The sequence below is a fragment of the Grammomys surdaster genome, unplaced genomic scaffold (assembly GCF_004785775.1).
Source record: "Grammomys surdaster isolate TR1022 unplaced genomic scaffold, NIH_TR_1.0 171, whole genome shotgun sequence".
Classification (NCBI taxonomy): Eukaryota; Metazoa; Chordata; class Mammalia; order Rodentia; family Muridae; genus Grammomys; species Grammomys surdaster.
This window is the reverse complement of record NW_021604619.1, coordinates 5,889,272-5,900,484: the sequence shown is the minus strand read 5'-3', so window position 1 is coordinate 5,900,484 and position 11,213 is coordinate 5,889,272.

The following is an 11,213-nucleotide window of genomic DNA, read 5'->3' as shown; positions in this document are numbered from 1 at the left end:
GCTCACCTGCACTGACGATGCCCATCTGCACTGACCACGCTCACCTGCACTGACCACACTCACCTACACTGACCATGCTCACCTGCACTGACCATGCTCACCTGCACTGACCACACTCACCTGCACTGACCACACTCAACTGCACTGACCCCGTTCACCTGCACTGACCATGCTCAACTGCACTTACCCCTCTCACCTGCACTGACCATGTTCACCTGCTCTGAGCATGCTCACCTGCTCTGACCAAACTCTCCTGCACTGACTGTGCTAACCAGCATTGATTATGCTCACTTGAATTGACCATGTTCATTTGACTCACTTAGTATGCTCTGTTTCTTTTATATCATGAATCCAGTTCTTTCTGCTGAATTTTCCATGTAATTCCTGTCTCTTTTCATTTACACTAGCCATTAAAAATAGAAAAATCAGTCAAGCAATCTGAGAGGTATTTTCTACTTATGCCTAAACGATCCAAGCAGCAGTAGGTGGTTGATAGTTTGAAATAGATTTTTCCTAAGATACAAAAGTGATTATACAAAACTATAGGAAGAAATTGTAAATTCACAGGTTTAAATTGAAAATGATCCATAATTTCCGCTTCTGCAAAATTGTTAATTATGGAAATTATTAGTACTTTTATTACTAATCTGTGCATAAATTAAGACAATTAATATATCTTGAAGGAATATTAATTTAACATAAATCATTACCAAGTTAAGTTTACTCAAAAACACTAAAATAAATATTTCATTAGTGTGTCAGAATAAAGTAAATATGCCATTATGAAGATATTCCCCATATTTTTAGACAAAAAAAATCACTTTAAGGAATTTGAAAAAAGTTCAGAGCAAAAACAGCATGTTTTCCTTCTGTAGTTTATAGTACATTTTATTGTCTAGCTTTATATCATCTGAAATAAGAAAAATAAATTTGAAACGTGTGAATGCTTATAAAGAAATACATTGTATAGATACATACTAAATGTTTGCAAGTTTTTCAGATATGATTGTTTGGTATTTTAAGTATAACCCATTTTTAGAGTATTTTGAAAATTAGTATTTGACAAGGATATATGACAAATGATAACTAATTAGCATTCTCTAGACCATATCTTCTTTTACTGAAAAGTACTCTGACCTATGACCAACATCATATTTGAAAGAGTAGATGTGTTGTTATAAAACTAAGGCAATACGGAAAACATAAATTTAATAGAATATAAAATGAAAAGATAACCACAGTTCACAATCTAGCTAGATACCAAAAACTTGTACAACCTGAGGAAGTCAACACTGTCTCCAAAGATACTCCTCCCCTTTCCAAGAGATGTTTCAAAAGAGACTTTAAACAAATAAACAAACAAGCAAACAAAACAAAAGGATGGATCAGAGTTATTTAAAGCGATAATGCTACTCTCAGATTGTCTAGTTATATCTATAGTCTTTTAAAATCTTCAAATCTAAACAATGCACCCATAAACCCTGATAAAATTTCTTTTACAGAAGGAAAATTTTTAAGGCAAATATATACACCAATCTATATACATCATACTTCATTTTACATCTCTGGATAATTCTTATGCTTGGCTTAATTTTAAAAATCTTATTTTATAGGACAGAGAGCAATGTGACTGAGACCCCTCGTCATTATACATGCACACAAGAACTGAACAGCCATTGTAGAGATCTCTACTATAATAATCAAGTGACAACCTACACTAATTCAGTGGGCTACTGTGCTTTTACTATATGTTTTCTATCTAACTATGTAATAAAAATTTTAATCATGCTTTATTCTCACTGTTTCTGACATTTGTTTTTGTGATGTAGCTGAATCCCTGACTTTTTCTAAATGAAAGTTCTCGAGGCAGAATGTTTCAGATACTGGCTGCAATGCTGTCCTTTATTCCCCTGCCTCCAGAGACAAAGCAATAATAGGATGATTTTTCTGGAAGTTCTTCCCACTGAAAGATGAAAAATCAATAAAAATAAAAAGGACCTAATATGCACGATTACTTACACGAGTTGTGTAGAAACAAAATGGACAGAGAGGAATAGGGAATATCAGACATGGACCTGACTTGTTAGTTTATGAAGACTCCTCAAAAAACGGCCTAAAACAGTTATTGTCTTCAGTCAGGGATCATACTGCGTGCATAGTCAGGATGAGAACATTCCAGGCAGAATGAGTGGCAGATTTTAAGTGTTGAAATTTAGAAGTACTTGCAGGGTGTGATGAATATGGAGACGCCTTCATGATCTTACCCCAAATATCAAGAGGAAAAATGTTATCTTGCACATTAATCACATTGGCTACTACTTGTAATCAAGATGGTTGTTAAGATACTGTCTATGTGATTTTCCTTTTTATGATTACTAAATTTAGGACATATCTAGGGAGCAGTGAACAAATCAACACACTGACCATTATCCCTAAGACTGAAGCACAGCGTTCCAATTAAATTATCTTGTTTGGAAGATATTTAAGTTCAATAACAATGTAATAAATTCCCCTAGGGAAAACATAACAAGTAAGTATATAGATTACTGGCTATGGTAAGAAGAACTAGAAAGTGAGACTCAATGTCAGATGACGACTAGCTCTGTGTACACTATAGCATTTCTATCCACCTGCTGTGTGTTTGGTGTAGCATCTATATTCACTAGCTGTATGTTTGGTATAGCATTTATAGCCACCAAATAGTTTTGAAAATATACACACTAAATTACACATACCAGATATGCATTTCATACATTGTTATAATAAGGATTTAAACTTGTTAATGTGTTTTTCCGTGCTGAGATTTGAACTTAAATTATTCCACATATAATGCAATCACTTCCCCACTAAGATACATTCTCAGAACAATAAATCTTATAGACCTTCTGGGAAATGTTTCCTTTTATACTACATGCTAAAAATTTAACCAAAAAGTACAAAATTATTCTAGGGCATATCAATCTCTAGGTTTTTGATCATATGTAACCAGATAGAATATGCAGCATATCAATAATTAGATTTCTTTTAAAACACTCATTTAGAATCACGCAATGAGGTTCCCTTCAATTATTGGAGGTCAGGCCTCTGTCCCTGCCTTCCCAAGATTAGAATCAACATGGCGCTTCTATACTTGGAGAAGGTAGGAGATATCAGGGGCAGTCCTGCTTATACACTGAATGTCTAAAATCAGCCATAGGCCTAAAATCAGCAATAGGCCTGACATACATGCATGCTAACTCCAAGTCTTTGGTCTCTGTGGAAAAACACTGAACCAGATGACTCTAAGCTATTGTAAACAGGCAGCTTTTGTGGAAGTTTACCGGCCTGAGTAGTCATAGACCTTGTAAATAGGTAGCCTTGGCGGATAGTACCAACTTAGATAAGGACAAGTGAATCATAGGCAAAGTCATAGTGGCCTGTCCCCTGAACATTCATCCAGCTGAGACCCTGTTCTGAAAGCTATCTGTACTCCCCCTGAACACCTACTCTCCAGTGTCATCCCCTTCCTCATATCCTGCCTTTTTGTGTTTATAACCCCTGTGTGAATAAGTAAAAATTATGATTTGATTAAAAAGAAGAAAGAAAGAAATATGCAATGAAAGAACTTGCTATCGCTAATGTGATAACACACATACAGAGAGAGAGAGAGAGAGTCAGAGACAGACAGAGAGACAGGGAGGGAGAGGGAGGGAGAGGGAGGGAGAGAGAGACAGAGAGAAAAGGAAAGAGGGAGGGAGACAGAGAGAGAGAAGACAGGAAGGGAAGGCAAGGGAGGGAGGAAGATAGAGAGAGAGGGGGAGGCAGGGGGAGGGAGAGGGAGAGAGGTAGGGAAAAAGAGAGAGAGATGGACATGCACACATATCTATTCAACAATATCAGTGATAGCTTGTGCCCTTCAAGATCATTAACTGTTTCGGTCAATACAAAAACCAAGATGGATATATGACCATTCTAACATTAATAATACAGAACTGTCATTGTTTTACTACTTAATTTGTGTACTATTCATTTATATTTGTCTTTCTGTCTGTTGATATGGGGACTGCCCATATTACTCATGCTGGCAATGAACTACTGGCAATCCCTTGCTTCTCAGGGCTGATATTATAGCTATGTACCACCATGCCTGGCCTTGTGTTTTTGTCTTAAAATTTATTAAACAAGAATTCTACAAAACAAATGGAAATATTAACCACTATTGTAATTAAAGTTTATAGTGCTGTGGTGAAACACCATCACCAAAAGCCAGTTGGGAAGCAAAAGTTTGTTTTATATTTCCAAATTGCAATCTACCAATGAAGAAAGCCAGAGCAAGAACCAAAATAGCCCAGGAACAGAAGTCAGGAGCTGAATCAGAAGCCATGGAGAGGTGCTGCTTACTGACTTGCTCCCTATTGGTTTGGTTAGACTCTTCCTTAAAGAAGGACAGGACCATGAGCCCAAGGGTGACACCTTCTCTCTCATTCCCCAATTTCAAAAAAAAAGTACTACATGCTTGCCTATAGTCTAAACTCATTAAAGTATTTTCTCTGTTGCGGATTCTTCCTCTCTGATGACTCTGGCTTGTGTTAAGTTGACATAAAACATTCTAGCATAATTTTCCATTTCCCTTTGTATGTAAAAAATTCATACATATTCTTACAAATCTGAATGCACATATTATTTAATTTTTAGTCTCTCTCAATAACCAATTACTAAATAAATTAATTTTCTTAGAAAACTGTCTGCATATGTGTACTTTTAATCTAGCACTTTCTGTGCCTTTATGTAATAATTTCTATCTCACTTTAGACCGAAAACATAACAAATTAATGTTTATTTTAGGTAAGAAATTCATGAGAAATTTACATGTAATAAAGAGTGCACTTGTTTTTTTCAAAAATGTTTTTCTAATAAATATATTTCTGGTAATAAAATCCATTTATTAACAAAGATCATCTACAAGAAGAGTCTTGTATTTCATATAATTTATTCATTTCAGAAAAGGTGTTGTCAAAAAGGAGAATAAAATTAGTCACAATTAACAGTATATATATATATATATATATATATATATATATATATATATATATATGGAAATAGGAAGTAGGTCACCTCAAGTTTTCTGTGAAAATTCATGCATGGCCCATTTACACTTCAAGAAATACCAGTAAGACAAAGGAAGAAACATGCTTAGTCTGTTAGACAAGAGAAATGTTTCTAATTTCTTTTTGTCTTTGACCACCATCTGGATCCATTTAAGGTTAAAGCTCTAAAATAGCAATAGGTTATAGGACTCTGCTTGGGGCAAAAGAATGCTATAGTGTGATCCAAATGTTTGTGTCAATAAACGGAATAATAATAAAAACTACACATTTTAAAAACTCAATTCAAATGCTTTAGGAAGTATAAAAATTCGTCAGTAAGTCACTAAAGCACAGAGATTGTGGAAATGTAGAGGAATTTTCATTTTTAAACTTAATTTAGTAATATATTTGGTGAATAAAATTTACTTTTAGAGGGAGTCTAAGAAACTGAGGTACATCATTGAAATAGAAACTCTCTATTAAATATATCCATAAAATTTCAAACCTCTACATGTCCCTCCATTCTAAAATAAAGCACGGAATCTGTCCAAATTCCAAAGGAAGAGGTGAAGAGATGGGAAGCAAGATTTCAATCAGATATTGCTACTCATAGAAAGAAATTCAGGGATATGAGTTTACAGATGACAAAGCCCTGGTTCTTGAAGTTGCAATGTTCTCACCATAGAATAAAACTGTTCGATCAACTTTCATATTTATATAGCTAGCAATGACCATCCTGTAAAGGTCCCATTCATGACTCTTCATTAGAGAGATGAGTCAGAGACACTGAGAATCTGAGAATCCAACATTTATAGCAGGAACTGGATTGGGGTGGTTCTTCTTCCATGAGAACAATTGGAATGTACGCAGTCCAGTTGATGTACTGTGGAATCCACGTTTCCTTCCTTGCTGCATTACCGATTCATGTACAAGCATTTAGCAATCAGGAAGAATGCCTACTCAGAAAACACCCTTTAAATTGCATATAGGACAACATACTGGAGCTTCAGGAGTTTATATATTTTAGTGAATACTTAATCCTTTTATGTTCAATACTAACATTGTGAGGTCTGCAAAGTCATTCTTTGTTTTCAGAAGTGTTTATGTCACTTTGTTTCATAATTATTCCATCACAGTCTTCTGTTGAATACATGTTCTAATAGTCATTTTAATCCTTGACATTTTCTTTGCTATCCTTTGAATCATTTTTCTTTTTAGCGATTGTATCTGGAGAATAATGGAGTTATAAAATGATATGTTTCAGAGTATATAGAGTTAAGAACAATAGAAGTCTTTCAGCACAGCTGAATTTCACCTCTCTGATTTTGTACTAGTTTCATTTCAGTGTAATGACTATTTTTGCATTTATTCATCTTAAAATTACATACAAATAGAAATAAGTTATAAACCAATGGTGCATATTTTACTCATTTTATGTTTACCCATAATCCTACCTCTCCATAGTTTTTCAGTGCTTGGTGTGAAGTCAAGTAGTATGTTTTCATTAGGCACGAGGTGGTCTGCATTATTTACTGTGGAGAATGATATCATTCTTTCAAGGATTTTTGTTTGTTTATTATCTGAGAAACTCTAAGTTTATTTCTCAATGCTGGGGAAAAATTGGCATACAGAAATCTTTGCAGTAAGATTCCCCGCTCTCTATCAACAGTTATGATATGTTGTCCATTAGCTTGGAGCTTCAGTATTTCTGACTTAAAATCAGCTTTAAACCATAGCCCTGCATGAGATAAGTCATTTTCTTTCTTAACACTCAGTAAACTGTTGTCTTTCAATAGTTTGCCTTTTGTTATGGTGTAAGGTAACACAGGAAGTTAGCTGGATTCCCATGTGGGGAGCTTTTTATCTTCAAGTGAGCTTGACTCAGACCTTGAGGTCTCAGTGGCTCTGACTCCTGTCTCTTGAACTGGAAGAAGGAACTTCATAAATACTAGGATAATAATTTAAGATTTTTCTTTTTAATTATAGGAGTAAAAATCTGAGCTTAATAGAAATGAGGTAAAGCTCCCAACATAAAAGAATGGGTCATAGAGATGGAGTGCCCGCTAGGTCAGCTGCTTTTCCTTTTCCCCAGTCATAAGAACTGGGGAGAGGTCTTATGGGCTGATGTTGGTCATAGGTGTCACAGTAGAGAGAGAAGGTCACCAAAATGCTAAGTATTCATTTCCTGACATCCAGCTAGCTCACTCCAGTTACTTTATTCAAACATCCTACAAGGTTAATTGAGTCAGGGAAAGGTTCCACATACCAAAATAATCTTTCCTTTGCTGCCCATAAGAGCAGACAACAATCGACAGAAATCTCAGTCTATTTTGAACTCAGCCAGCCATAATCAAAATTGTGAATTCCAGGTTTGCCACGAGTGTCTTAAGACCAAGGTTAGTGCAGCTGCAAGCTCTCATGTAGCACCAACAGCAGATGTTCCAGAGAGAAGTTTCTTCACGGTTCAGACAGTCTCTTAACAATTTCTGAGCATCTACCGATTGACTCAAACACAACAAAGGCTTTAATGAATAATTTTACTCAAAGATAGACACATAGACCTTATTGTACATTTCTTTTAAGGAGATACATAAAGATTTTACTATACATGTCACTACAGGGATTAGACAACTGTATTGGTTAGTATTATTGGCTTACGCACGAATGACCAGAGGTCTCTCAATTTTAATCACATTCTCCTATTTAGGTTTCAGGCAATTGTGATCAGGTAAATTGTCTGAAAGTAAACATAAGGTAGCAATAAACCAGACCTAGAATTAGAATGTCCATACATCTGTGATTCTTGCCCCCAGCCAGAGAAGATCCAAGGATGTGGTTTTGCTTCTTGCCAAAGACAAGAACGTATGTCATTGTTTCTCAAATTACCTGATCATTTTCTATATCCTGTTCATTTTTATGTATCTAGGTACCTGGTTTTAAACTCAGATTTTATTATACTCGAGGTTCTTGAGACCTTTTAAATGTGAATATTGTTTTTCAACATAACTGAAAGGATTTGAACTTCAAAATACTTGATAAATTAATATTCCCTCATTTTTAATTTCTGCTAGTGTCTCCTTTTTCATACACCCTCATTTACATATATGCAAGCATGAAGGTTTACTACAGTTGACATATAGAATTAGTTGAATTCAGTTGCTGTATCTTGAAGACCTTTGGTTCATTATTGTGCCATCTGAAATCTGTCAGGTCTTGAATGACAGATTAGGTTCAATTATACTTCTCAACTTCTGCCTTTGCATGTATTTAATCAACTTTTCAAAGTGTTACGTCTTTACTTTTATTCTCTTTGTGAAATAACTTCCTTATTATTTCACTTGCTTATTTTTATATATGTTGCTTTTGGGTCATGGCTCTGTGTACACATGCATGCGTGCGTGTGTGTGTTTGTGTGTGTGTATTGGTAGGTGTGTACATGTACATGTCTCTGTGTGTTTGTGTATGTTAAACTCTCAAGTAGCCAGAAAATCTACTTTTTACAGTTTCTCAGGACAGTTATTATTGGCTGATTTTTTTTTGAGTAGGGGTTTCATTTTTGTTATTCTTTAAAATCTCATTTCTGCTTTTTGGAATATGGTCTTTTAATCTTAACAATAAAATTGACTTCTCTCTAGATTTATCTTTTGTTGTTACTTTATTGTTTTCTGTTTACAGTCTTTGACACACTACTATTGTTTTTCTTTTACATCTGTATTACTTTCTCTGTGTAGCTACTAAGTTGACTGGCCAGCTAAATTTGCACAGAATATTCCTGAAATGACTTGAAACAGTAAGTCATCCATTTCTATTGTACAGAAGGGTATTTTCCCAGTGTTATGGAAATCTCGTTTTTAGCTTTCACATGGTGCTTGCCCATACTTTAAGGACAATCAAAGATAAGAGACAAAGTTTTCCCAAGTCTCCTTAATTTTACACTAAAGTCTGTAAAATTTTCTATGGAAAGTCTAATCAAACTTTGGAAATTTTCCTCTGAATAAAGCCCTTTCAAAATTTTCCTATTCAGTTTCCTTAATCTTCTTTTTGATCTATTTTATTTGCCCAGCTTGTAAATTTGAGAGTTTTAAAGTAATCATGTTTAAAATAAACTTGCCCTGAGTATAGGGCAGTTCCCATTCCATCAGCTCTGCATTAGGCCAAGTGAAGGCAAAGGTTGAAGATGGAGTTTTAATGGAGACCTGGATGATGGCTGGAAGATGGATTTTGCTGGGACAATACTATGCAATTGGAACTTTCCCCATTATCTCCAGTGGACACTTGGCTCCTGTGATTTACAGCTATCATGAGTGAACATGTAATGCCTTCCGAGGGCGTGATGGAACTGAGAACAGACATGGAAAAGAAGTAAGTTAAATTACTACCAATTTGCCACTGTCACTCAGGTAATGCAAGATAGAAAGTCAGGGTGGTATCTGAAAATGGAAAGAAAAAGAATTCATATGCTTACAATCTAGGCAAAGCCTCTTGCCAGATGAGAATCAAGAATTTCAACCGGACTAACTCCATTTTCTGTGAACTGTTTCTGTCGTAGAGGCAATGTTTCTTGCAAGAACATTAAAACAATAGACCTGGTTGAATGTATCTGGCAGCTGACTTAGCTCTTATCTGGGATATTTTCTCAGAATTCCACAACCATGACTAGTCACTTACCTGAAAATGCAGCTACCTCAACCTCCTGCATCGCTGGACTAAGTGTTTTACCTTTTTAACTACAATCCCTTAGGGTATACCCTAGGAACCCTGAGATTTGAATTAAATACCTTGATAACCATTTAGTAATGATGGCAGAATACACCCATTCATCAAAATATGCCTAGGTAACAAAAGGAAGATGTGAATTTTCCTTTGAGAATTCCGTATCAGGTCTCTAACTATTTTCCAAGATATTTCTGTTTCTCTTAACCTCAGTGTTATACTAAAACTTTGTCTAATAAACTCTAACACTGTTTAATATTCACTCCTCCTGGATTTGGTTTCTGTATTGACATCAAGGATCTGGCTTCCCTGAGTGGAGGTCTGATTTAAGGCACACTTCTGGCTGCTGCTACTCTGGGCTGTGTGTCCCACTGCATTTGTGTACAAATGACCGATTATTTTCTTTGAATAAATATTTCTCAGAATGTGGAAATCCCTTAACTATTTTCTCAGAATTTTCAGAATTATATCCATCAAAGCCAACAGTCTTATAGCTTTCAGGGAAAAGATTTCAGATTTGTTTCCTTACCCTCAGCTCTGAATATGCTTTGATTTCCAATGAAAGATGAGTGGAATTTGGTTCTTTCCTAATTTCACACATATGTCTTAGTTTTGTTTAACAGACCAGTACAGTTTTGAAAACAGTCTCCTATCTAGTTTTGATGAATGTGTTGGAAAGGGAGTAATTGATTGGTAAGTTCCCTTTACTCAGTTGTTTAAGTCATATCATTTTGTTCTTCTTGAAAGTTTTAAAATGATGTATCCAGTTACTACTTCCATGCATATATTTGCATTTACGTTTCAAAAGTAAGATACCATGATCTCTTCCCAAGTCCATGGTGAACTATTGATGTGTCCAGTTTTGTTCTAGTCTTGTGCTGTTAACTGCAACTGCAGTGAGTTCCTTGTCTTCTCCCAACCCCCAGTCATACCATTTACAAATGAAGAGAGTAAAAGGTACCAAGGGATAAATGACATTTAGATGAAACAGCTGGCAAGGATATTTGGAATGAGTAAATAAGCCATATCACCTTATATATGTAAACAATGATATAATTTATAGTTATACAACTATGAATCACTTTTTAAAAGAAATAGCCTTTATATGATTTTACATGAGTTTATCACTAAAACCACAAGAATGTCTATGTGTTTCTGCCTGTCTGCCTTCACCTGGAATGCATTTAGTATGCATTAAGTATGTTGAGCTACTTATTTGCCTTTTGGTCACTATGGTAATGCTACTGTGCTCAGCTGGGCTTTAGTCTGGACTCAGAAATCTAGACGTTTATATTTTTTTCATTTCTTTTAAATTCTGAAACTAGCCAGAGCCTTCACATGTTTTCCATAGGGTTTGAGGATTTGGGGGCTTATTATTGCCTTCTCTGATACTAGCTAGAGCCTTCACATGTTTTCCATAGGGTTTTGAGATTT